Source organism: Halichoerus grypus, chromosome 9 (genome assembly GCF_964656455.1).
Source record: "Halichoerus grypus chromosome 9, mHalGry1.hap1.1, whole genome shotgun sequence".
In the NCBI taxonomy this organism is placed as follows: domain Eukaryota; kingdom Metazoa; phylum Chordata; class Mammalia; order Carnivora; family Phocidae; genus Halichoerus; species Halichoerus grypus.
This window is the reverse complement of record NC_135720.1, coordinates 61,812,386-61,833,958: the sequence shown is the minus strand read 5'-3', so window position 1 is coordinate 61,833,958 and position 21,573 is coordinate 61,812,386. Positions and strand designations below refer to the sequence as shown.

At 38.5% G+C, this 21,573-nt stretch overlaps 1 protein-coding gene across 6 annotated transcripts in view; it reads left to right on the top strand.

Annotated features, from left to right (window-relative positions):
* Positions 1-21,573, top strand: part of LOC118528227 (uncharacterized) — a 938,723-nt gene that overhangs the window by 10,526 nt on the left and 906,624 nt on the right. For 4 of the 6 annotated variants that reach the window (XM_078054967.1, XM_078054970.1, XM_078054965.1 and 1 more), the window contains exon 2: positions 11,238-11,340. The gene's annotated coding sequence lies outside the window, so the exon portion shown is untranslated. The remainder of the gene's footprint in view (positions 1-11,237; positions 11,341-21,573) is intronic. The other 2 variants (XM_078054969.1, XM_078054968.1) reach the window with 1 other exon arrangement.

The following is a 21,573-nucleotide window of genomic DNA, read 5'->3' as shown; positions in this document are numbered from 1 at the left end:
TAAAGATTTTATTTATTCATCTGACAGAGAGAGACACAGCTAGAGAGGGAACACAAGCAAGGGGAGTGGGAGAGGGAGAAACAGGCTTCCCGCTGAGCAGGGAGCCCGATGCGGGGCTCGATCCCAGGACCCTGGGATCATGACCTGAGCCGAAGGCAGACGCTTAACGACTGAGCCACCCAGGCGCCCCACATCATTAGTTTTTGATGTAGTGTTCCATGATTCATTGTTTGCATATAACACCCAGTGCTCCATGCAGAACATGCCCTCTTTAATACCCATCACCAGGCTAACCCATCCCCCCACACTCTTCCCCTCTAGAACCCTCAGTTTGTTTCTCAGAGTCCATAGTCTCTCATGGTTCATCTCCCCCCCTCCGATTTCCCCCCCTTCATTCTTCTCCTCCTGCTATCGTCGTCTTCTTCTTCTTCTTCTTCTTTTTTTTTTTTTTTTTTAACATATAATGTATTATTTGTTTCAGAGGTACAGGTCTGTGATTCAACAGTCTTACACAATTCACAGCGCTCACCATAGCACATACCCTCCCCAATGTCTATCACCCAGCCACCCCATCCCTCCCACCCCCACCACTCCAGCAACCCTCAGTTTGTTTCCTGAGATTAAGAATTCCTCATATCAGTGAGGTCATATGATACATGTCTTTCTCTGATTGACTTACTTCGCTCAGCATAATACCCTCCAGTTCCATCCACATCATTGCAAATGGCAAGATTTCATTCCTTTTGATGGCTGCATAATATTCCATTGTAAATGTGAGACAGGAGTCCATCAAAATCCTAAAGGAGAACACAGGCAGGAACCTCTTCGACCTCAGCTGCAGCAACTTCTTCCTAGAAACGTCGCCAAAGGCAAGGGAAGCAAGGGCAAAAATGAACTATTGGGACTTCATCAAGATAAAAAGCTTTTGCATAGCAAAAGAAACAGTCAACAAAACCAAAAGACAAGTGACAGAATGGGAGAAGATATTTGCAAATGACATATCAGATAAAGGGCTAGTATCCAAAATCTATAAATAATTTATCAAACTCAACACCCAAAGAACAAATAATCCAATCAAGAAATGGGCAGAAGACATGAACAGACATTTTTCCAAAGAAGACATCCAAATGGCCAACAGACACATGAAAAAGTGCTCAACATCGCTCAGCATCAGGGAAATCCAAATCAAAACCTCAATGAGATACCACCTCACACCAGTCAGAACGGCTAAAATTAACAAGTCAGGAAATGACAGATGTTGGTGGGGATGCGGAGAAAGGGGCACCCTCCTACACTGTTGGTGGGAATGCAAGCTGGTGCAGCCACTCTGGAAAACAGTATGGAGGTTCCTCAAAAAGTTGAAAATAGAGCTACCATACGACCCAGCAATTGCACTACTGGGTATTTACCCCAAAGACACAAATGTAGGGATCCAAAGGGGTACATGCACCCCGATGTTTATAGCAGCAAAAATCTATTCTGCCTATGCTGTATAATGGAAAAACAAAGCCTGAATGACAGCACATCTATTTATAACATGGTTTACTGAATATTTTAAGCCTACTTTTGAGACCTAATACTCAGAACAAAAAGATTCCTTTCAAAATATTACTGCTCATTGGCAATGCACCTGGTCACTCAAGAGCTCTGATGGAGATGTATAGTGAGATTAATGTTGCTGTTATGCCTGTTAACACATCTACTCTGCAAACCATGGATCAAAGTTTTGACTTTCAAATTTTATTACTTAAGAAATATATTTTGTAAGGCTCTAGCTGCTGTAGTTAGTGATTCCTCTGATAGATCTTTGCAAAGTAAATTGAAAACCTTCATTCTAGAAGCCATTAAGAACATTCATGATTCATGGGAAGAGATCAAAATATCAATAATAAGAATTTGGAAGAAGTGGATTCCAACCCTCATGGTTGAATTTGAGGGATTCAAGACTCTAGTGGAGGGAGTAACTGCAGATGTGGTAGAAATAGCAAGAGAACTAGAAATGGAGCCTGAAGATGTGACTGAATTGCTGCAATTTCATGATAAAACTTGAATGGATGAGGAGTTGCTTCTGATGGGTAAGCAAAGAGAGTGGTTTCTTGAGATGGAATCTGTTCATGTTGTAGATGCTGTGGAAGTTGTTGAAATGACAACAAAGAATTTAGAATATTGCATAAACTTACTTGATAAAGCATTAGCAGGGTTTGAGAGGATTGACACTAATTTTGATAAAATGTTCTTCTGTGGGTAAAATACTATCAAACAGAATCATGTGCTACAGAGATATCATTTGTGAAAGAAAGAGTCAATCAATAAAGCAAACTGCATTGTTGTCTACTTTAAGAAATTGCCAGAGCCACCCTAACCTTCAGCAACCACCAGTCTGATCAGTCAGCAGCCATCAACATCAAGACAAGATCCTCCACCAGCAAGATTACAATTTACTAAAAAAGCTCAGATGATGGTTAGCATTGTTTAGCAATAAAGTATTTTTAATTAAGGTGTATGCATTGTTTTTTTTAAGACATAATGCTAGACTACAGTTTAGTGTAAACATAACTTTGGTATGCATTAGGAAGCCAAAAATTCATCTGACTCACTTTATCGCAATATTCACTTTATAGCAGTGGTCTGAAACTGAACCCACAACATATCTTAGGTATGGCTGTAATACCTGCTTTAATGTCTGATAATTTTAATATCTGTTCATTGCAGGATTAGCATCTGTTGATTATATTTTCCCTTGAAATTTGGTCAGATTTGCTGGTTTTTTTTACATGTTTAGTACTTTTAGATTATATGTTCTACAATTTCATTTTATGAGACTTTGGCATTCTGTTAGAATACTTCAATAATGTTTTGTTTTGTTTTGGGGGGAAGCTTATCGTTTTTTGGGAAACAACAGTCCAGTTAGGTTCAAACTGTTAAGTATTGTGGGTGAATGGCTTTTCAGTTTTCAAAGTATTTGTTATGTTATTTGGATCTACCCTTTGCATATGCCACTTGGGTTAGTTTGAAGCTTGGGCAGTGGGTTATATACATGTTCAATTTGCAAAACCTTTGATTCATTTCTTTGGTTATGTTTCGCATGTGTACAATTTAGGGGTGAGCCTGAGACTTGTATTGATTCATACACAGAAGTAAATGATTTCTCCCAGCTCTGTCCTCACCAGAATTTCCCCTACATTCTCTGGTTCCAAGGGACTCTTTTCCTGGTTCTTCTGGATAGAAATATGGAGTTCTTTCAGATGAGGTCCTCTTGAACTGCCACGTAGTTCCATGTGATAAGCCCCCTCTGGAAAAAGCAATGGAAGGAAAGAGAAAAACAAGAACAAAAGTAAAAATAAATAAATAAATAAAATAAAAAATGAAAGGAGAGAGAATCCTCTCCCTGACACACTCTTTGCACAACAAAGTCATTTTTTTTCTTACTTCTTCTATTCTAAGATGTGAAGTTTTGCGCGAAGTTTTAAGTGCTCACCCTACATCCACCATAACAGTACAGCTCTGTGATTATGGCTGGACTTGGGGAAGGGCTAAGAAGTGGCCTATTTTGCTGGTCTTTTGCAAGAAAGATGGGTTTCTATTGAACGTTTGCTGTGCATGCTCATGATGGAGTTTCCCAATTCAGTCTGCCCTTGGGTCAAAGCGGGGAGATAAAGGAAGAACAACAGGAATCTCATCATCACTATACTGACTTTTAGATTTTGACTTTGCTCTCCAATATACCTGGTATTCTTTAAGTTACAGAATCCTGAGGCATATTCTTTTTGTTTTTGTCCAGAGTTTTTAATTGCAGTTGGTGGATAAGATGTGCTCTAGTGGACTTACTCTATTCTGGCCAGCAGTGGACCATAGGTGAACCTATCAAACATAATTTTCACATTTGATAGGAAGATGCAGAGACCAATCAGGGAGACAGTTGTCATAGGAAACAACCTGTTAAATTCTTTCTTCATTTATTAAATAGAGATAATGGCACCTTGCTGTTATTTTTTAAGATGTATTTTAAGTTACAGACTCACAGTGCATATGAACTCACTTACGTATTACAGCAAAAGTTATATGTGCAAGGTTACACAGAGACCACACACAGAAACAGTTACTAGTTAAAATTTGGAAGATGAGAAGGGAGGCACTTTGTTGTTTTTTCACTGTATACATTTTATGTTTTTTTGGATATTAGAAATGGCTAAGCCAAACTAAGGAAAGATGGTCCCTGACCCTAAAACTTCTAGTCAGTGTTAGGCTGTACATATTTCTTATTATTCACTTCTGATTTCTAACTGCAGTAGAACCCTTTGGTGGTTGTCTGCTCAATTCAACACAACTTTCTTTTCTTTAAGGCCAGGTCCCTGGCAGCCCGATGTACGGAAAAAACCCTGCCTCCCTGGCCAGCTAAAGGATTCTCTCTCCCGAGGATTTGTAATGGGGACTGAAAAGGGCTAGCTTCTTCTGCCCTGTGCACTTGATCTGAGGTGATTCTGATTCAGGAACTGTGGCACAGCCACCTTCCACCACGTGCAGAAGTAAGTAGAGAAAACGAGATAGAGAGGGGAGAAAAGAGCACAGAAGAGTACAGATGAAATACCCTGTGGCCAGAGAGGATGAAGAGAATTAAACATAATGAGAATGAGACTGAGAACAAACACAAAAATAAACCAAGAGAAGAGCTGAGTTTCTCCTAAAGGCTTTTTTAAATTTTCTAGTTCTGGTACCTTTTGTGGTGTATCAATATTCTTACCCTTTTATTCATAGCTGAGATGATGTATTATTATAATAATTATCCCATTTTCCTTAAACTGTCTTAACTAAGACATTAGATTTCTCTTCCTACATAGAAAACCAGCAACATCACAGGAAAGCTGTGATTTAGTCATTTCGAAAAGATCTGCTTATCATTTTGAAAAGAGAGGTGGTTGAGAATGTACATGTATGGAACAGCCCTAGGAAGGCATAATCCAGGATACTAACAGCCAGATTTTACCTTTAATTGGGGCATAACATGGAAGAAACACTGTAGTAAGGATCGTAGGGATGGGGGCATGGGAACTGATTAGGCAAAAACAACTTCCTAAAATTTGTGAGATTAACAGTCTGTTCAGAAGAAATTACCTACATTCATTTGTTCAATAGTTTTGGAGCAGCTACTAAATGCCAAGTATTGTTATAAGTGCTGGAGATAGAGCAGTTAAGTAATGTGAGGCCTTAACATGGAGCTTAAATTCTGGTGGAGGGTGGGGCTGGCAATGACAAACAAACACAAAATATAATTGAGTGCTATTAAAAACATAAAGCAGAGTCAGAGGTTAGAGAATGCCTGGCTGGATATGCTGTTTTATATAGGAAGACCTAGAGAAGCCTCACTGATGAAGTGACATGTAAGCGGACATCTGAGTGAAGTGAGGGAGCAAGCCAAGTTGATCTCTGGGGAGCATGTTCAGCATGTTTGAGCAAGAACAAGAGTTCCCGGAAGAAGTAAGAAAGAGAGCAAGTGGTAAATGATGAGACTAGGAGGGGGCATGTAATGGGGAGGGCCAAATCCTATTGGTTGTAAAGACTCTGCTTACTCTGAGTGTTATAGGAAAACATTGGAGGGTTTTGAGCATGGGGGGTAAAACAACCCAAGTCTTACTAAATCACTCCAACTGCAATGGGGAGAATAAACTATATGGGGCAAGTTTGGAAGTGGGGAGATTGGTAGTGGGCTCTTGGAATTCTCCAGGTGAGAGAATTTAGTAGCTTAGACTTAAGTAGAAGTGGTGAGATACAGTTGAGATGTACTTGAAGGTGGGGTTGGTGGAATTAGCTGATGGAACAGTTGTGAATTGTGCGAGAGAAGAGTTTCATTATTTGCTTGAGTAAGTTTTTGGCTTAACAGCTGGGTGATGGGAGATGCCATTAACTAAGATGAAGAGTCACAAAGAAGATGAATTCTGTTTTGGGGTGCCTATCAATATGCCACTTGGAAGATACCAAGCACTGTTATGAGACATACTTTAAATATATTAGCTCATTCACATCTGAGATAGATTAATAATATTGTGCCCATTTTGCAATTGATGAAACTGATTCACAAAGAAGTTATAGCTCCTTTGCCCAACTAGTGGAAGGCAAAGTTAGGATCTGAATCTAGGGAGCTTAGCTCCAGAATCTGCTCACCTACCTAAGTGGATAAATTTAGCAGGCAGTTGGATATAATGGTCTTCAGTGCAGGAAATCAGATATAAGTAGGGATATACATTTAAGAGTTATCAGCATATTGATGGTATTTGGAACCATGATACTAACTGAGGTCATTTAGGGAAAGAATATAGATGGGGAGTAAGTTCAAGGGCTAAACACAGCAGGATTTCATCACATAGAGCTCAGGGATGAGAGGAGGCTCTGGTAAAGAACATAGAGGTGTAGAGTAGCCAGTGGAGTAGGGAGAAAAACCAGTGGAGTATGGTATTTGGGGAGCCAAATGTAGAAAGTGTTTCAAGGAGGATGGTCAGCTCTGTCAAATACTCCTGATAGCTTGAAAGAATGAAGATTGAGAATTGATCAGTAGATTTGGCAACATGAAGGTCATTGGTAACTAAGAGCATTTTCAGAGGAATGAAAGGAGTGGGTTAAGAGGGATGGAAGAGGGGAAATGGAGATCATAAGTCTGGACAATTTTTGAGGATTTTTTTTTTTTTAAATAAAGGGAGAATAATTAAGTTCTCTTTCCCTTCTCTTCTAGTGCTTCTCCACTCACTCCTCCAGACTATGAAATTCCATCATTGCCAAACTGGTGACTCCCAGAGAAGTCATTTGTGGGGCCCTTATAAACTAGAGTTCTTAGAAAAACATTTGACCAACAGCTAATCATACATCTCTATATGAGTTTTCATCTCTGCCTTTTTCTGGTTCATGGGCCACTTATCTACACAGCACCTGGCCCTGCTAACCCAGGTAACCCCCTGAACCTCAACCCTTTAACAGTCTTCCCAAACTCCCAGACTGGATCAGATACCTGTTTTGTGACTATAGCATCCTTTGCTTTATGGAACAAAACGGAACAGTTTGTATTTACACATATTTGTGTGATTATTTTGTTTATGTTTATCTTCTCTACTGGACTGCGCTCAGAGAATGGGCTCTAGAGTGGTTAGCCAAGATCCAAATCCTGGTCACATATACTAGTGGGTGCCTGTGGGCAAGTAACTTAGCCACTCTGAGACACTATTTTGTCATCTGTAAAATTGGGGTTAAAGTAGTATTCACCTAATATAATTTTCTGAGACTAATACTGCATGTAAAGGTGCCTGACACTTAATAAATTTTAAAATCATTGTGAACGTATTAAAGTAGAAAATGCATATTTTAAAATATATATCCAAAATAAGCCATAACTAATCCTTTTCTTTTCACCTTTGCTTTTTCCTCTTTCCACCCCAGCTTGGCCTTACTATGTTATATATTAACCACATTTCTTCTTTTACCTTTATTATACCTGAGTGCAAAACCCATTATCTTATTGAATTTACCAACTGGTAGATTTTGTTTTTAATGGAAATGATCTAAAATGTTGAAAGAAATTCCACCATTATTTTTTTCCCACAATACAGAAACTCCTTTCTCATTTTTCTAGAATGCCTACTAAATAAAATGCACTTATCTATTGCTCTATAACAAGTCACCCCTAAACCTAATGTCTTAAACCAGTGATTTATTATGGCTTACTATGGTTTTGTGAGTAAATTGGGCTCATTTGAGTAGTTCTGGTTTAGTTCCTCTCATTCTATTGCAGGTAAATGGAGGCTGGGGCTATAGTCATCTGTAGGCTTGAATGATCCAGATGACAAATGCAGTTTCCTCACTCACATGTTTGGGTGACTCAGCTGGAGTGGATGGTGTCCCTTGGGGCTGGCCGGACATCTCTCTTCTCTTCACACTCTGTCACTTTCTCTCAGGTTACCCATTTCATAGCTCCAGCTTTTTAATTGTATGGAGATCTCAGTGTATTCAGACTTCTTACCCCATGGCCACCTGTCTCAGAACAAGTATTGCAAGACACCCAGGTCTAAAGTATAAGGCTTCTTAAGACCTAGCTTCAGAAGTCATCACTTCTGTTGTGTTCTATTAGTCAAAAGCAAGTATAGGGCCAGCTCAGATTGAAGGGGGGCAGGGAATACACAAGAGTATGAATTCTAAGGGCATGGTTCGTTGGTGGTCATTTTTGAGGATGATCTACCACCATGAGCCTATAAACGCAAACCACAAAACCACAAAACCCCTGCCTTTAAGAAGCTTATAATACAGCATAGGGGAGGGTTTTTTTTTTTTTTTTAACTTTTGCATTATTGGCTCTTTTAAAAGTTAATACATTTTATTTTTTAGAACAGTTTTGGATTTATAGAAACATTGCAAAGATAGCACAGAGAGTCCCCATATACCCTGTACCAAATTTCCCCTAATACTAACATCTTACATCAAGATGGTACATTAGTTACAATTAATAAACCTATTAATTAATACATTGTTAATTAAAGTTCATACTCTATTCAGGTTTTTTTTTTAGTTTTTAATTAATGTCCCTTTTTTTGTTCAAGGATCCCGTCCAGGATTACACTACATTACATTTAGTGTTTATATCTCCTTAGGCTCCTCTTGGCTGTGACAGTTTCTCAGACTTTTCCTATTTTTGATACCCTTGATAGTTTTGAGGAATCTTGTCAGGTGTTTTGTAGAATGTCCCTCTATTGGAATTTGTATGATTTTTTTTTGTTGTTGTTATCATAACTAGACTGGGGTTAGGGCACATATGTGATCATGATTTATCATTGTTGATGTTAATCTTGATCACCTGGCTGAGGTAGTGTTAGGTCAGGCTTCTCCACTCTAAAGTTATTCCACTGAGTCCTGTCCCCACCTCCACTATGGAAGTTACAATGAACAGCCTGCACTTAAGGAATGAAGAGTTATGCTCCCCATTGTTCAGGGAGGATTATCTACATAAATTATTTGGAATTCTCCTGCAAGGAAGATTTGTCTCTTCTCCTCCATTTATTTATTTTTCAATATTTTTTATATCAGTATTGACTCATGTATATTTATATTACACTTTGGGTTATAACCCAAACAACTTTATGTATTTGTTGCTCAATCAATTTCAACTTTAGTTATTGGGAGCTCTTTCAAACGGTTCCTGCATCCCTGTAACATACCCCCATCAATGTGTTTTTTGTTTTTGAACAGTTCTTTCTAGCATCACAAGATGTTCTAGGCTTACCCTGTATATTTCCTGCCCTGGACCTAGAATCAGCCTTTTGTCTAAGGACCCCTGGTTCCTTAGTTGTGCTTATTGCCACACTATTGACATCTGATAATTCTTTGTTGTGGGAAGCTGTCCTGTGTATTCTAGATTAATAGCATCCCTGGCCTCTCTGCCTATTAGATGCCAATAGCAACCCTCCTTCTCCAGTTGTCAAAATTAGTAATGTCTCTGGACATTGTCAAATGTCCCCTAGAGGGCAAAACGGCCCCTGGTTGAGATCCTCTGGTATAGCAACAGACCTGCTGAAAATTATAGTGATATAATATAATGGAGGACAGTGGCAGCATTGCAGAAAAAGCCTCTGAGCCCGTTTGCAGATGTTGAGGAAAGAGTCACAGAAGAGGTGCCAGATGAACTGAGAATTGATTTGCTATTTTTTGAGCAATTATCATGAGCCAGACAAAACGTAATGTTTTATTTTTATTATATAATCTTAAACTTAAAAAGCAGGTATTTTACAGGTGAAGAAACTAAAGTTCAAAGGGACAAAGTAACTTGCTTAGGGTGCCTGAGCTGGTCTTGAGGGACCCAGTCAGCTCAGTGGATGGAGAGCTCTGAGGTTATTGACATCTGCTCACACTGCTCAAATCAAGACTATGTCAACCACTCCTTTGTTTATAGAACTGCAGTACATCTCATTTTTAATTTATTTTTCCCATTCAGTTCTGGATTCTTGAGAGCAGGACCCATGCAGTGTTTATCTACAATGCTTGCCATGTTATAGGTGTTTGATAACAGTTTGATAGTAGGTCAACATTAGTTGATTCCACGAAATTCCCCACTGACAGATTACAAAATTAACTCTTGCTTCCTTCTGATCAAATTGCTATCCTACCAGCACCTCTGGTGGAGGGCTCACTGCTGGGCACACCAGCTAACCTCCTGTAGTCTTTGGTCACTCTGCTGCATTGTTTTACCCTCAGCACCCCAAAAGGAGTAGTTGGCTGGTGTCAGTGACATCTGCAGACTGATTATAGCATTTTGCCTTGGGTTGGAGTTGTGAAAGGTGTTCTCTAAGGAAAGAAAAAACATGCCTCACAAAATGCAGAATGTATTGCTACTGGTTTCCATAAATAATGCCAATTATCTACTTTTGATAATTCCTTTGTCCCATATGATTCTTCTATTATTTAAGGACAAATTTTACACAGACCATGAAAGGTAATTTTTTTTGTCTTTTTTTTCTTCCTTGCAAATTCTTCACATTCTCATCCTAATTTCCTTTTTTTTTTTTGACAGGTAGGAGGTCTTCTTGTTTATCAAACAAAACAAGGGGAAAAAATGCCTTGGTTTTTTTGTTCCTTTCTCTTTCCTACAACTTCTGGATCTACTATTTGCAGATGCTATGAAATTTTAAGTCTATTGAATTAGAAGTTGCTCTTTCTGGTTTCAAGACTCTCTTTCCTTTGCTAAAATTCTGGTCTAATTAAAAAAACAGTAGATCATAGTTAAATAAAACTGTACCCAGGATAACCCTAATTTCCATATGCAGATTTATCTGCACTGACAGCCACCCCCCTTACACACACACTCTCTCGCTCTCTCATTCTCCTTTCCCTCCTCTCCATCTCCCTATTGCATTGTGTCTGACTGATTTTCAGAGCACCTTCGCTGTTTCCCCCTTCTCATTCCCTTTCTGTAAAATATCTAGACAGGAAGGAGGTGGCTGCAGAGGCTGAGCAAACAATCTCATATTCTGCCTGCAATGTCATCGTTTCTTTCCCCCATTTTAGGGGGCTGAAGTTGCCCAGGAAGGGGATGCAGAGGAGCTGGAAAGGAAGGGGGGAGCTCTCCAGAGGCAGCTGCGGTCAGGGACAGGGACTGCCGCCAGATGTGCCTGCCTCTCTGGGCTTTGATTCGAAAGGGGCAGCAGGAGGAAATATTGGGAGACAAAAGCCCCGGTTTAAATGATCATTTTCTTTATTTAACATGGCAGCAGACACTCTCTGCGTAGGATCATCATGCCGAGCATAAACTGGACTTTCCCACTTGCCTGGCAGGAGTGAGACAGATCACAGTGTGCTAATTGAGCATCTGAGGTAAGACCCACTGTTACAGATACTTGATTTTTTCCTAAACAATTAATTTTCTTAAATATATGTTTTAGCCTCAATCACAAACAGTATAGTGGGGGCAAATTTGTGTTAATCTGCATCTAAAGAGCCAAGAAAAAGCAGAGGTATAATATATTCAACTCAATTTGGGGAGGTTAGTTACTTTGTCAATTCTGTGTGTGCTGTTTGTTTTTTAGGTAAAATATTTGGTTTAAGAATAGACTAGTGTCATCATAATCCACCACTGGTGATAATACTGATGTTTAGACTCTTAAAAAAAACTTTGCAAAAAGACAGTGAGCTACAGATGCATGTGCTGTATTTTTAGCTCACATACAAATATTAGAACTCTTATTAAAATGATAGGTTTTTTTTTTTTAGCAGAGAAGGAATGAATGCTGCATAATTAAGTACAGTATTTAATTTGGCTGTTGTGAAGCAAAAGAATAAGGTAATAATTTTTATTGTACTAATCAGTCTCAAGATGTTCTCTGTGTTAATTGGGTTAAAAAAATTGCAGTACTTATTAGAAATTCTAATTTCACAATGCAGCACTGACAATAAGCTCAGCCAGTGAATTATTCACATCTTTAATTTGCTCACTTAATGACAGTGTTCTGTAATCAGAGTGCAGAGACTGCTGCCTATGCATTATGTATGATGCTCAGGACTTAAATGCAGGACATTATGAAGCTCTCAGTGGTTCAGTAATTAGTTTTCCACAAGACAGGATTTAGATATTCACAGATAAAAGTCCACAGTTGGATAATGCTAAGGTTGCAACACAAAATAACAAAGGAAAGGAAGCTCAAAGTTTAGACTGAAACTTTGTCTCTCCGGCCTTGTCCACTGTGGAAACAGAATCATGCCACCTGAAATAGTTGCCTAGCTCTGATCACATGTTTGAAAACTGTTTTTGAACAAAGTTGTAGCAGGCGAGGCATTTGAACAATTTCAGTGGACCAGAGGGGAAAGATAAAGCCTTTTTAATTAGTGTTCACAGAAGCCCTGCAATATATCCTCCTAATAAGTCTGTAGTATGCATAGCAGGCATTCTCAATGTGCTTTGTAACTTAGTTAGTGCAAATGCAAATCAGGTTACAATGGTGTTTGGCTGTAATTGTGTTTGTAAAAGGGTTACATGCCCAAATGGAGATTGAGCTTGCTCATGGTTTTGTTCCAATTGCTTCTGAGAGAAGGTTTGAAAATCAAATGAGATATTAAGTGAATCTGGACGTGAAAGGAAGTAGATCTGAATTGTCAGTGCAACTTTGGAATTTCTTACACTTGTCGGTTTAGAGTTGTCAGTTTTTCTTTAATGTTTCTAGGATTGTTCCGTCGTGAATTATATAACTTTAGAGACTCCCCAGAACCACTAGCAATAGTTTAAAAATGTATACTGACTTTGGGAAAACATTTCATAGTATTAATTCTAAAGTTTAATGACTAAATTAGAGTCCTTACAGTGATTTTTTTTTTTTAAACATGCTGTGGACTATATGGGGATTTTTGAGGATTTAAATATTAATCTCTATTAATAAGATCTCACTGCTTTACCATTTGTTGGTCTAAGATTTGTACTCATTTCCAAAACCCAAGTGTTAAGATCCTTAATAAAAATTGTTATTTTAAATCGAAATGCACAATAATACTTTTAAAACTGCCTTTTATAGTTTAGATAATTTTTTTAAAGAAAGTTGAGAAATCTATAGGCAAATGTAGTGTTTAGGGAAGGAATGAACTAGTGAAATAAAAAGAAATTATATTCCACCATAATTTGTGAAAAAATCCAAATTAAAGAAAAAGTAAGTCACACCTCCAAATTTGACTTCTAACTTTTAGAACTGAAAGTTACTTTAACAAAATAAAAAAGTTTTTCACATATGTTTAGGAAGCTGTTGCCTTTGTGATACTTCCAACATGCTTTTTGGGAAAGGGCACTTGGTTAGGGGAGGAATTCAGTATCTAAGCAGGTGACCTGGTTTTGACTTGGATCCAAGATAATATGTGGCAATCAGATGGTGGCAGTGGTGCTGGTGGTAGCTCAAAGAAATGGCGAGGAGTTAGGAAACTTGAATTCTAGTCCTATTTTGGCCACAAACCAGCTATGTCACTTTGAGCACTTAATATTATTTTCAATTTCCTTATCTGTCAGGCAGGAATAACAAACTTTTCTAAGATTTAGGAAAAAAAAACAACTGTAGCATTATTATGGGGAGAAAGGAGGTAGGAGGAGTGAAAGTTTTTTGAAAACTTAAAAGCAAAAATGAGGAAGCTATTTTAGGGATTAACATAAAACAGAATGTGTGTCTTTGAATCCGTATTGTTTATTATGGAAGAGATTCTTGTCCAGATTTGCAACATTCTAAAATGCAAAAATGTCAAAATATTGTCAAATAAATCAATTTAAATTTAATTTAATGAAAATAAGCCATGAAAAAAAATGTCCTTCGTAGGTATTTGGGGGAGAATAAGAGAGCCCATAAACATCAGTTTGGTGTCATCACTCCAAGAAGGTTGGCATTCATCTTGCTTTGGACATTTCTTTCACCCACCACTTAGGAGACACATATTAATACTCTAAGAAGCCTTATGCTTGGAATGTCTGCCAGTCATCAAGATTTCAGCCATTCTTCTCATTAGATTATGAGTCAGAATGAGATAATTTATACCACTAGAATTTTGGAGCTCTTTTTCTCACCAAAAATCAGTCAATATATCAACCAATCAATTATTGATTATCTGTTAATTTTCCTTTCATGATCTATTGAGCACTTCTAATGTTATCAAAAATAACATGCTATCTTTCCCTCATTCTTATGAGGCAGCTGTGTCCATATTCTAGATGAGAGACTGAAGCACAAAGAAATTAAGTGTTTTGACAATACCACACAGCTGGTGAGTGGCAGTGGTAGAATTGAACCAGCTCCAAGTCCTCAGGTTTCGACCAATCGACTATATTGTCAGCTTCCAAGGTCCTGTGCTAAGTGCTGAGATAAAGTAATTGATTGCGATTCCTGCCCTCACATTCTCACAGTGGTAATGTTTGAATTTTTTCCACCTGCTCACTTGTAGGTCAAGACTCTTGGTTCTCATAGTATGGGCTCCAGACAGCATTGGCATCATCTGGAACCAGGCTTGGGTGCTTTACTAACCTTGATGTTGCTTTTAAATCACCTGGGGATCTGGTTAAAATCAGATTCTGATTCAGTAGGTCTGAGATGGGGCTCAAGATGCCTTTCTAACAAGTTTCTAGGTGATGCAATGTTGCTGTTTGAAGAGGTCTCTCTTTGGTGAGTTCTAGAATTACAGTAGTGCCCTCTTATGGTCGGTTTCACTTCCTGTGGTTTCAACCACGGTCTGGAAGCAGATGATCCTCCTGAGGAATCATCAGAAGGTCAGTAGTTGCTTAATGCTACATCATAACGCCTATGTCATTCACCTCACTTCATCTCATCACATAGGCATTGTATCATGTCACATCATTATAAGAAGAAGAGTGAGTACAGTACAATAAGGTATTTTGAGAGCGAGAGAAAGAGACCACATTCACATATATTTTATTACAGTAATTTTTTTACAGTTTTAGTTTATTATTGTTGTTAACCTCTTATTATGCTTAATTTATAAGTTAAACTTTATCATAGGTATGCATAGGGAAAAAAACATATATGTAGTGTTTGGTACTATTTGTGGTTTCAGGCATCCACTGGGGGTCTTAGAACATATCCCCCGTGGATAAGAGGGGAGACTACTGTAGTCTATTTCACCCAAGTTTGGTACCCAGTGTGTCTAGGGCAGACCCAGTGCACCTAATTCCTTACTGAATTCCATTCTTCCTCCAATTCTGATATTTTTTGGTCCAGATAGAAGAGCTTCTACCTTGGTTTCCTGACTTTGCCGTCTGGTGCCCTAAGTTCTTAGCTTGTATAGCTGAGAACTTAGCATAGACCTCCTATGGGTCTGATTCCACACTCCCAATTACTAGCATTGGCCTTTCTGTCTCTGTTGTGGTATCAGCCTTTCTTCATTCCCTTGTCTTCATCAGAATCACCCATGAAGCTTACTAAAAACTTTCAAGCTCTCTCAGTAACACTCCCATAGATCTGATCCAGTGCGTTTGGGTGGGACTTAGGAATTTTTTTTTATCTTTTCCAAAGCTTCATAGTTGATTCTGATGGGCAGCACATGCTGAAAACCACTTTCTTGGGGGCCCTTCCTGTGCCCTGACCTGATAGGAACCCTTTGGAAAGTGATACTGGTACAACTTTTGTTCAAGTTTGCCATGTACTGGGAACATTTTCTCTATGCCTCTATGCTAGCAATGGGAAAGAACATAGAATTTAAAAGTTTGCTGAGTGATTGGCATTTGAATTGGATAGCCAGTGAATGAATAGGTCATTTTATCAAGCCAAAGGAATAGCATATGCAAAGACAGATAAAAATGAGAAAGGTATCTTAAATACTGAGACATCCACTTCGACAAAAGTATTTAACACACAGAATGGGGGAGTAGAACATAAAATTTTAATGGTAGGTAGCCTCACTTTTAGGACTTTAATGTGTTAAACAAAAGAGTTTATACTTCATTTTACCAACTGTGAGAATTATCAGAAGTTAAGATGGAAAGTAAAGTGACTGGACATGTTTTAGAAAGCTAATCTTGGCACTGAGGGCGTATGAAAGGGCAAGACTGAAGGCAACGAGACAAGTTAGGTATGTGGTAATACAGTATAGGTGAGATGGAGAGGATGCTTAGGCCACACTTCTGGGCTCTGAAGCTAACCTCTGTCTCTGACACCGATGATGTTTCTTTATCACAGTTATATTTTATAGTAATAGGCTGCAATTTAGACCTATAAGTGGCATGGCCTTGAGAATTCTGGGAACTCAAAGCTTTTATGAGCCATCACTGGTTTGTTCTTTTCTGGATTATTTTACCTGGTAGTGCTGAGATGGCTAACTCTAGGTTTCTTCCCCCAGGAGCTGCTTAGAACTTTTAAGGTAATTATTTGGGAGCAAAATCTTCCACAATATCTTAGGGGAAACTTGAAACCAGTTAATGAGCAGCAATAGGAATGCCAATGGTTGGGAGAATTGTGTCTTGGCCTCTTGAATACAGTGCTATTGCCCAAGCTCTGGAGAGACTTCACTTAGTCCATTAGTCTTGACTCAGCCACTTTTTTTTTTTCCTGCCACTGAATTTGTCCCTTTTTGAGTGAGTGCTTTCTTAAGTCAGCATGGATCTGGGGCACCTGGGTGGCTCAGTCAGTTAAGTGTCTGCCTGCAGCTCAGGTCATGATCCCAGTGTGCTGGGATCGAGCCCAGCGTCGCATAGGGCTCCTTGCTTAGCGGGGAGCCTGCCTCTCCCTCTGCCACCTCCCTGCTTGTGCATTCTCACTCTCCCTTCTCTTTCTCTCTCTCACTCTCAAATAAGTAAATAAATTAAATCTTTAAAAAAAAAGCATGGATTTATTGCTTCACCAACCTACTTCTAACAGTCATGCATATTGTATCAGCATATTTTGGAAACACTCATACCTACTCTCAGACGTGTTTAGGCATTTCACCCAGTTTTTGACTTACTCTCTTACTTCCTTGATTTTAGCTAAACCCTGTCTTCCCCTGACCCTAATCTGCATGTGTTTATATGGTAGGCTGAGTAATAGTCCTTCCCCCCTCAAGATAACTCCCAGAACCTGTGAATTATGTTATCCTACATGGTAAAAAGGATTTAGAATAGGTGATAAAGAATCTTGAGATGGGGAGATTATCCTGGGTTATCTGGGTGGGCTAATGTAATTACAATGGTCCTTTTAAGAGAGAGGTAGGAAAGTTGGTCAGAGAAGGAGATTGGAAAATGCTATCCTGCTGGCCTTGAAGATGGAGGGACCACAAGCCAAGGAAAGCAGGCATCTTCTAGAAGCTGGAAAAGGTAGGGAAACAAATTTTTTTCTAGAGCCTCCAGAGGAAACCAGCACCTTGACTTTAGCCCAGTGAGATGGATTTTGGATTTCTTATATCCAGAGCTGTATGACAATAAATTTGTTATTTTAAACCATTAAGTTTCTGGTAATTTGCTACAGTAGCAATGGGAAACTAATACAGTATACTGCATACCTCCAACTGACTTACTTGTTTGGCTGTCCAGTTTGTCCTACTGAGAACAATTTTATTGCTTCATTGTTGCTTTTCCTTGAATACTACTCTACTAGTGGACTAGCGTACTTATTTTTCCTGAGTTTCAAATTTCTCAGTAATGAAGGTATTACCTAGGAGATGAGTGACTGATGGGGCTGTTCTGAGTTAAGGGAGGTGAGGCCAGTAAAGTGCTCCACACAATGTCTGTTGTAGGTTGAGTATGCAGGAATGCACTTCCTGTCTCTTCATTGAATCCTGGTAAACCAATTTTGGTGTTTTTACATGGTATTGTAGAAATTCAAAAACTACTTTGAGTATTAATGGCTCACAGTGTAGAAGTTTATATAGAATTTAGATTAGCAAGTACTTAGTGCTAATAATTCTCTGGTCCATTTTGAATCTCATTTAAAAGATATTTTGATTTTGAATTCCTTTGGAGGTAAAATATTTCTTACTCATGGCCACATGTACACTGTGCAGACCAAACTAGCTAAATAAAGCTTAGCAGAGCATCCTTTTTTTCCTCTCAGAATTTTCCCTTTTCTGACCCAATTTGAGTGTGTTTTTCTACATAACACACACACATACATACCTATACATCTGCACTCACACTCAATGGTTACTTGTAGTCTACAGTACAATTAATGTCCTACATAGAAAGATGCTAAGGGTTAAATGAGAATGCAGGTGAAAGTACTTTGTCAACTCTTTTGCTTATGCAATGTAAATTGTTGGTACATCTGTTGTACTAACAAAGTTATGAGCTTGAGAAAAGATGTTGCATGTTATATCCTTGGATCCCTAAGGCCTTATAAGATATGTTAAATAAATTGCTAAATAAAAGGTGGAAAATTAGAGGGGAGCAAGCCAATGAAGAAGAGTTGAAGAAAAGAACTAAATTTGATAGTTCTTTGGGTAGGATCACCCACTATTTGCTTCAGAAATGTCTCCTGATATCTGTATTTGAGCCTGTACTCCCTAAACCATACAGTTATGTGTGAACTCTAAACCCTCAATCACATGAACCAATCTTAGTGACTGTCCAACTATGGGTGGTATATAAACCATCTCTCCCTTCGTTAGTTTCCTGTCGCTGCCATAACACATTTCTGTAAACTTAGTGGACTAAAATAACATAGATTTGTTATTTTACAGTCTGGTAGGTAAGAAGTCCAGGACAGATCTCACCAGATGAAAATCAAGAGTATTGGCAGACTGTTCCTTTCTGGAGGTTTTAAGGGAGAATCTCTTTCCCGCTTATTTGAGTTGATGGTAGAATTTAGTTCCTTGTTGTTGTAGGACTGAGACCCTCAATTTCTTGCTGGCTTATCAGCCAAAGGCCTTTCCAGTTTCTGAAGGCCACTTTACATTCCTTAGCTCATGATCCCCTTCCATAATCTTCAAAGCCTGCAAAGGCAAGTCGAATCCCTCTCATGCTTCAAATCTCTCATTCCTCCCTGTCATCTCTTTGACCACTCTTCTGCTTCCCTCTTCCAATTTCCAGTACTCATGTGATTACATTGTGCCCACCTAGGTAATCCAGGATAACCTCACATCTAAAGATTCTTAATCACACTACAGAGTTCCATTTGCTTTTAAGATAATGGGTTCCAGGGATTAGGAGGTGAATGTCTTTAAGGGACCATTATTCTGCCAACCACAGTCCATAACTGATAGCATTTGCTTGAATTATAGTTGTTCCACACTTTGTTTTCTAGTTTGGGTAATATCATTGTCAGCCTTTCTCCAAGCCTCAAGTATTCAGTCTCAGAATTCTATTAAGCATCTGATTTAACTCCTTTGCCAAGTAAGTTTGTCTGATGTATAAAGTCACTTTTATCCTAATTTGTTTCAATTCAGTTAGATTCCATTCAATTCAATAAGAATTTTTTGTCTACTGAAATCATTTCTGGTATGATAAGTAAGATATGGAGTATGTAATCTGTTTGTGGAAACAAAATATATTCCCAGAGATAGAGAAAAATGCAAGAGAGAATACAGTCACCACATGTACATAACAAGGGTGTGAGAAGGGGAATATTTTCATGCAGTGGTGGGACTAGGAAAGTAAGGTTGTGATTTTTGCCTGGCTGAAGTCACTCATAGGATGTGATTTAATGAACAATGGTCAGATCTTTCTGCCTGAAAATATCTCCCTACCTAGCTTGGAAATTTGCTTCACTTTGTCACTATTAGATCCATTTAGCTTAACAAACATCCTCTTTTACCAAGCCATCCTGTAGAACTCTTGCTCAGGGAATGTATATTCTTAATTATTCATTAAACTACTGTTTTTTTGTTTTGTTTTGTTTTTTTAAATCCTCGTGCCTTAGTCTGAATCAACTTTCTGTAGATCTTTAAAGAATATTTCCCTCTTTAAATTTGTTGTCTTAGTAAACTGATAGGGTTTCTAGCACTAGGCATTGGGGAACTGAATAGCATATGAGTATAGTAAGTCAGGTGTAGATGGGGACAAGGCTTGGAAAATTGACCTGGGCTAGTACTCTTTTTATTCTCTCATGATGTCTCTAAGAGAGATTAACATGGCAATAAGGTTGGTGCCTAGGGAGTGTGGCCAGAAGTCCATATTCCAGTGTTCAAAGGGAACTTCAAGTCTGAGGCAACCTCCCATTAACATCACAGACACTTTTAAAATGAGTAGGGACCCAGCCATAGAAGTATCTGGTGAGAGTAAATAATTATAGACAGGCAGAGGGAAAACAGATCCAGACAGAACTAGAAATCTAGGGTCCAGCCCCATTAGGGAGATCAGAGGTAGGCATAGTGTTGGGATCCCAGGCAAATGGACTAGAATTTTTTAATATAAAGTGCAAAGCATGACTGAAACCCAGAAATAGAGACTGGTATGAATGGTGGGACATAGGGTCTAGCCTGGGGCTTAGGAACACTGGGGCCAGGGAAGACATGAGCTTTGGCTTGAATCCCTTGAGCTCATGTCTGATATCCACCAGGCCTCATTTTCATTGGCTCAGGCAGAGCAAGGCTCACTGATTATTGTTCTTTAGGACTTGCACCTGCCCATGGCCAGTCGTAGGCTCTGTCAGCCTGGAGGGCATAGGGAGAGTTGGTCTCTGCAATGCCAAGAACAATATCACGGAAATTTGTTCCACCTGTGTTGTGCAGTTTGCATAATGCCACATGACTTCAGTCACAATTGAATTAAACTAGCAGGTCATTTGCTCTTATTGAAGTATTATTCCAAATCTAGACATTGATCATTAAATTATTTGCTTATTTTGTTAATTTTCTAAGTTAAAAATTGAGGTTGTATTTTGGCAGACTAGAAGGAATTCTAATAACCCATGGTCTTTGAAGATAAAATGAGAGGCAGTGAGTCCCTGAAACCTGAAGAAATCAAACATTATTAGATGACCACTTGGCATATGTGATTCTGGGGAATTAAACAGGCGACATTTAAAGGTCCCTTCTAATCCTAAAATACCACCTAAGTCAGGATAATGTAAAAAAATGTCTAGACTTCATAGACATTATTTTCACTTATTGAACACCTGGCTTCTTTTAAATTTTAGAAAAATACTTATTAATTAGAAAAGAGATATTAAAAAGGGATAATTTTCATTAAGCATGCTTGGCCGTTTTAAATTACTTTCTTCAATTTAAAATCCCCTTAATACACTGATTACTTATTAGATAAACCAATAATCTGCTATGATTTGCAGTAAATTGCAAATTTATGCATAAATATTTAAATGTTACACATAGTCCTATCCATTGAGGATCCTTATTTTTTTTTAAAGCATAAAATCCATACTGATATATTTTATTACAAAGTTGTTTGTTTTAATACTGGAGTAAACTAAAGTCTGTCTCCTAGTTGTACTGAATTTCAATGGCCTTTTAATTGCAATTAAGCTCACAGTTTTCAAAGTTCTTTTAGAAGAAGGGCCTATCTGCGTTTAAGATGTGTATGACCTTAGGTAATGCTACCACCCAAACAATCTCTGCTGTGCCTGGCAGTCAATGAAGAAAAAAGTCCACAAAATTAATATGGGATTTGGGAGTTGGTGTCTATGTCTCGGAAAGATGTCCAGTGAG